Source organism: Limulus polyphemus, unplaced genomic scaffold (assembly GCF_000517525.1).
Source record: "Limulus polyphemus unplaced genomic scaffold, Limulus_polyphemus-2.1.2 Scaffold201, whole genome shotgun sequence".
Classification (NCBI taxonomy): domain Eukaryota; kingdom Metazoa; phylum Arthropoda; class Merostomata; order Xiphosura; family Limulidae; genus Limulus; species Limulus polyphemus.
The window spans coordinates 448,934-456,126 of record NW_013665811.1 but is presented as its reverse complement, the minus strand read 5'-3'; positions in this window follow the sequence as shown (position 1 = coordinate 456,126).

The following is a 7,193-nucleotide window of genomic DNA, read 5'->3' as shown; positions in this document are numbered from 1 at the left end:
GTTAAATAGCTGACGACTAACATATAGCTTAATATCACTAACAATGGTAGGTAGCTGACGACTAACATATAGCTTAATATCAGTAACAATGTTAAGTAGCTGACGACGTTTCAGACCATCAGTAACAATAATGTTCATTGACAGTTTCAGAACATGTGAAATATATATCACACTGAAAACTTCCTTATTCTTATGCTTTTGTTTCTGATCACGATTTTCGAACACATATTGATTACGTTCATAAGCTCCGCCAAAAGACCTTGAATTCCAGAATTCGTTCATTGTCATTTGACGAAATGTGGAAAAATTCCATTTTTAGCTGAATGAAAATTGAAAGTACATTAGCTACGTTTGAGAATATTTTATGCTTTAACGATGTTTAACATAATAGTGTGAAACGGACTATTGATTCAGCATTTGAGAAATGTCTGTCGCAATGCAAAAACTATAGCCATTTATACAGGCCTAGGGGAACGTCTTTAACAATAGCATGAATCTAACCAATAACTGCGACGTAAAAGATGTCTGACACAATTTTAGAAAACCAGTTTGCTGTTCTAGACATTAAAATGTCCACAATAGCAAGAAATTGCCCGGCATGGCCAGGTGGTTAGGGCGATCGACTCGCAATCTGAGGGTCGCGGGTTCGAATCCCTGTCACACCAAACATGCTCGCCCTTTCAGCCGTGGGGGCGTTATAATGTGACGGTCAATCCCACTATTCGTTGGTAAAAGAGTAGCCCAAGAGTTGGCGGTGGGTGTTGATGACTAGCTGCCTTCCCTCTAGTCTTACACTGCTAAATTAGGGACGGCTAGCGCAGATAGCCCTCGTGTAGCTTTGCGCTAAATTCAAAACAAACAGCAAGAAATTAGTTACTGTTTCACTTTAACTTCTTATAGCCCCAAAGTGTAGACCTAAGATACTGACGAGGCTACAGTCAGTAGCAGCGAAAGGTTGAGTTCAACACTGTCCTACAGTGGGGTCTCATGTTTTGCAATATAAGCGACAAGTCGAATAGCTTGGATTATTCACAAAACCCCTGTCTTCATAAGATTCTGAAAAGAAGGTCGTATAAAGAGGATAATTTAGCTAGTTAAATTTTAGTACTTTTAGTTGTTTTAAACTACGGTTAAAACATTTTGAAAAGTTGTTTTTACGGGATGGTATTAAAAATCTTAAACGTTCATTAGTACTGTAAAATATCGTAATAATCAATTATGCTTCTTGATAACTGTTTACACAGAAGAAAGAAGCAAGGCAAAGTAAACTTTATCCATCTTGTCACACGTGATTCAATGGAGCTAAGATTAAAACAGACGTAACTAGTTATTGGAAGTAAAAACCAATTTTGTCAGACTTTTTGTTTCTTCTGACTACGTCTCCCTATACATGCAGTTGAAGTGTAGCAACATATTCATATTTCATGTCAATACGCATTCATTTCAGTGATGGCGTTACACCCCTCAGGTGCCAATTACGTTCTTTCGGAGAAAATGCGTTTTGAAAGAAATGTTATATTCTAGCTTGATTTAACGAAATAAGACTCAGCGCTTGTAAAAGAAAAGACTGTGATGGTGTTCTATTACATTGCAAGCGGCCGAGGCCACCTGGGAATTAATCAGGACTTGGCCGTCGATCATGCAAGTCGAAATCTCCAATCGATGACCGCTGAACCGGAGATGTGTGTGGGGTAAAAATTAAGAATCCACACGGATAAATCTTTTGAACCTCATGAAGAAGAAAACGTACAATCACAATGCATTTCTTACGTCTTTATGTGCATTCTGAACAGCATAAAGCATTAAGGAAAATAGAGTTTTTAAATTTTTTATCCACCTAAGTATATGCCTAGAACAGCAACCGCGTGCTTCTCTATTTTTCTATGAGGTTTTTTTTTACTTCTATTTCCTCGTGAACCCCACGAATCTTCGATCAATACTTTCCAGCAGTCACGTGGTCTCGTCTTCGAAAGTTTGAGAAGTGAATTTTTTATTTTTTTACTCCCGGCACCAATCGTAAACTGGAGGGAAAAAAGCTATTACAACCGATGGCAGAATATGTAATTTAACGATTTCTGTTTTGTTTTTCTACTTGGGGATTCACTAGAGGAGCGAAATCCGTGTAAAAAAAAGGGGAAAAGAAATAATGCATACTACGTTAACTGCCAAGCTGGTAAGATCAACTAATGTGTATAGCTAGAAATACCAAGTGGAAGTCGACAGATATGTCACAGTTGTAATACCGATCTTTAAAAAAAAGATCACCCTTTGAAACTGAGTAAATACTCTTGTTTGTTTTTAATATTTTCAAACGTACAGAGATTTTAATAAATTCAGAATTTCAGAAGGAGAATATAATAATCAATGTTGACAAACTATTGAGACAATAGAATCAATATAGCATAATAATTCTTAGGACTTAATGAAACCGTTTAACGTATCTTTACAAGTTTGAAAACAAAATTATTTCTGGGTTATCAAACACTATCATTACAACTAATTAGTGAACTAAGTCCTGATTATAAAGTATCTTTTGGAGATTTATATTATAAAATAAGTTTTTAGACACTTAGTTGAGAAACTAAGTTTCATATAGATGTTTTCTCTCGTGAAAAGAAAACACAGCTGCTCGTTAGCATGTGGGTTATATTTTGTTGATGATAATTTGCGTTACTGATACATATTTGTTGAACCGTCTTCTAAAACTTGGCTTTCCTACTAACAATACTTCTCAGTAGGGAAGGTTAGTAGGAAAGCCAAGTTTTAGAAGACGGTTCAACAAATATGTATCAGTAACGCAAATTATCATCAATAAAATATAACCCACATGCTAACGAGCAGCTGTGCTTTCTTTTCACGAGAGAAAACATCTATAAAATACTTCAGTAGGGAAGTTTATAACGTTAAAATTCGTAGCTAGATTTCCCGCAGTGTACTGAGCTCTTATTGGTTTTTGTTGTTAAGCACAAAGTTGCACAATGGGCTATCTTTGCTGTGCCCACCACGTGTATCATCACTTACCGCTGAAATTCTGGAAGGGTGGACTGAGCACAGTTCGTAATCAATTGGTTAACTTTTTGCTAAAAACATCAATAAAAACTCTACGAACATTTCGCGAGTTAAAATTTTCATCACCAGATCACCTTTTTAAAGAAACCTTGTGGCGATGTGTGTATGCACGTGTGTTTTAGAACTTTGCGCAAAGCCACACGAGAGCTATCTGCCCTAGTCGTCCCTAATTTTGAGTTCATAGACTTAAAGGAAGGCAGCTAGTCAACAACATCCACTGCCAACTCTTGTGGAGTTTAACATTACTTTGATAACGTACCCACCACCCTAAAGAACGGAGCATCATTTTACAGCAAGTCTTGAACCCTGAATCAAAGAACTCACAGTTCGGGCAAGCTAACCACTAGACCATATCATGCCTGTAGATGGATGGGTCTTTGTAGGTAGAACTACTTGTTTCTAAATGAACAGTGCGGGCAGGCTAACCGTTAGACCATACCCGGCCTGTAGATGGATGGGTCTTTGTAGGTAGAACTACTTGTTTCTAAATGTAAATTGTGAACAGTCCGGGCAGGCTAACCGTTAGACCATACCCGGCCTGGTGGTGAAGGGTCTTTGTAGTTTGAACCTCTTTTTTGTGAACGTAAAACATGTCGAGAAAGTTGTAGGCGTGAAATTTATACTGAAATTAATTTTTGTTTTCAATAAACACAAATAATTCTAAAGTTTAGTAAAGTTTGAGAGGCTAAAATCTCTAAATACTTATTAGGACTCATCCTATCTGCATCTCCATCCTACTATGTAGATAGAACCCACCATCTCTGTGCCTCCATCCTACTATGTAGATAGAACCCACCATCTCTGTACCTCCATCCTACTATGTAGATAGAACCCACCATCTCTGTACCTCCATCCTACTATCTAGATAGAACCCACCATCTATGTACCTCCCTCCTACTATGTAGATAGAACCCACCATCTATGTACATCCATCCTACTATGTAGATACAACCCACCATCTATTTACCTCCATCCCACTATGTAGATAGAATCCACCATCTCTGTACCTCCATCCTACCATGTAGATAGAATCCACCATCTCTGTACCTCCATCCTACCATGTAGATAGAACCCACCATCTCTGTACCTCCATCCTACCATGTAGGTAAAACCCACCATCTCTGTACCTCCATCCTACTACGTAGTTAGAACCCACCATCTCTGTACCTACATTATATTATTTTACTACCTAGCATTTGACTCAGAAAGTACAATTAAGGATGTAAAAAAATGCATCAAAATTTCGATTATAAAAATAAATTGCTTTTTAGAATAATGTTTTAGGTGTTTAATTAAGTGTCTTGCGAATTTACTTTTAGTAGCTGAGATCTTTGATTTTATCCTTTCATTAAACTCACTGTAAATACGTTACTAGATATTAGGTAGGGGATTTGAGGAGTTATAACACAACTTTAACACAAGTTTAAACTCACAAGTATACATCATAGTTTCATGGATTCTCTGAAACATTTTAAGATGTGGCCAAGAGTTTCGAGAGAGAATGAACATTGGGGAAGAAACATATTTACAACTCAGTTTAGTGAACGGTATTGGGTTAACTATGACTAGCCTAAAAAAAATCGGAAATATCATAAATATAATAAAATCTGTTTAGAATGACATGGGATATGTTTCTGATTAGAATGACATGGGATATGTTTCTGTTTAGAATGACATGGGATATGTTTCTGTTTAGAATGACATGGGATATGTTTCTGTTTAGAACGACATGGGATATGTTTCTGTTTAGAATGACATGGGATATGTTTCTGTTTAGAATGACATGGGATATGTTTCTGTTTAGAATGACATGGGATATGTTTCTGTTTAGAATGACATGGGATATGTTTCTGTTTAGAACGACATGGGATATGTTTCTGTTTAGAATGACATGGGATATGTTTCTGTTTAGAATGACATGGGATATGTTGTTTTAAGCATTTCCAGCTACCGTAGGTTGTAGATGACAACACAGTCTATCTCTGAAACTTTGACACCATCCATAATTTAAATATGAGTTAGAAGGTTACGCCGATATACAAATAATGGTGGGTTGTGCTACATTTTATGTAATTTCGAGGACATTTTGGGAACAATTCATTCACTACTTGAGAGAGATTATCAACATAATTTGTAGACTTATCTTTACAAATGTTTTTCTTCTGGCACGTCTCCCCAGCGGCAGGTCTCAAAACTTATAACGCTAAAAACTGGATTTCGAAACCCGTGGTGGGCACGCCACAGGTATCCATTCTATAGCTTCATGCTTAAAAACAAACACACACAAAAATAAACAAATCTTCTAGCATTTTGAAAACTACTTGTATTCAGCTATGGGGCAAACGTAACGCATTACTGACAATAACATATATAGTATTACATATTTTGCCAATAATATTTTAAAAACGTTACTTTTTCATACTTTAATAATTTGTTATTTTAAAGAGCTACTACTTTATCACATCATCAAACTGAGTTAAAATATGCTCTTTTTGCATTTTATATACGTTATTTCATATACATTCTCCAGTGTTTATTGGTAAATTAAAACCGTCAATACTATCTTGTCGTTCGAACAGGGTCCTTTAGAAGGACAACATGTTTCTCAGGGTCAAAATGATAACGAGTAAAAGGCCGAGGCACTAAACTAAAATACAATTCAGCAGAATTTTGTGTTAAAATTCAGAAATAAATATTTTTAATCACCCAAGTGGTTTAGTGTGTTATCTAAGAATATACTTAATAGCGATTTTGAAAATAGTTTTTTAGAAACTAAGGTTGATACTCACGCAATTTTAAATGTAATAAGTATTTCGTTAAAGACGCTAAACCAATAAATGCCTACATGATTATGGTTATGTAAAATTAAGTTTTTTTGTGTAGCTAATGATTGTGTGCTTTTAATATTAAGCCATGAAATTAAGTTTCTAAATTACATATGTTTTTCATTCTCTAGTAAACTTGATTTAAGGGAACTTTTGCTAAAATATCCAAATTAAGATGTAAAAGTTTTTACCATTATTATCGAAGCAGAACTTTCCATAACTTCCGAAAAAGGGGTCTAAACAATAGAATCGGCATCAACAATCTTCTCACGTCGTAGAGCAAACGCATTATACAATGTAATTAGCATCTAGTTAATATAAATGTACAACATTTTTCTTTGTTTGATAATTTGCTCTTTATGTATATAACAAGGACAAGGAGTTTTCAAAACACGGAATACAAATGACTTAGACTTTGTTCCGACAATATGATACAATTAATTTAATACTTCTGGAACAAAATGCGTTGCTAATTAAACGCAAAGGAAGAGTGACTATGATACTTACTTCCTGGCTTAATGGCAACAAACATACGGGTCACGTTCATGTTGTTATGGTGAAGTGCCTCAACCGTAAACGTTTGTTTTGTTTGTTGTATTTCGCGCGAAGCTACTCGAGAGCTATATGTGCTAGTCTTCCCCAATTTTGGACTGTTTGTTTGCTTTGAATTTCGTGCAAAGCTACACTAGGGCTATCTGCGCTAACCGTCCCTAATTTAGCAGTGTAAGACTAGAGGGAAGGCAGCTAGTCATCACCACCCACCAACGAATAGTGGGATTGACCGTCACATTATAACGTTCCCACGGCTGAAAGGGCGAGCATGTTTGGTGGGACGGGGATTCAAACTCGCGACCCTCAGATTGGAAATCGAGCGCCCTATCCACCTGGCCATGCTGGGCCAAGTTTGGACTGTTAAACTAGAAGGAAGGCAACTAATTAACATTACCCATCGCCAACTCTTAGGCTTTTTTTTACCAACGAATATCGAGATTGACCGTCACATTATAAGTCCCCCACGGTTGAAAGTAATAAAATGTTCGGCGATAGATTTTGGTCCCACAGCCAGCAGATTGCAATTCGAGCGCCCTAACCATCAGGACATGCCAAGTCATCTCTAAACATATGATATAAGCAAGGTTTTGTTGAAAGCACAAAATTAGCTCGTTATAGTTTAAAATTATATTCATCATACAGGCTTGACCAGAATGTTTGCATATTTTGTAACAAATAAAATCATTATTATATAGATGGAATACAAATACACTTAGCATTCTCAAACTGAGAAATGCTTGTTATATT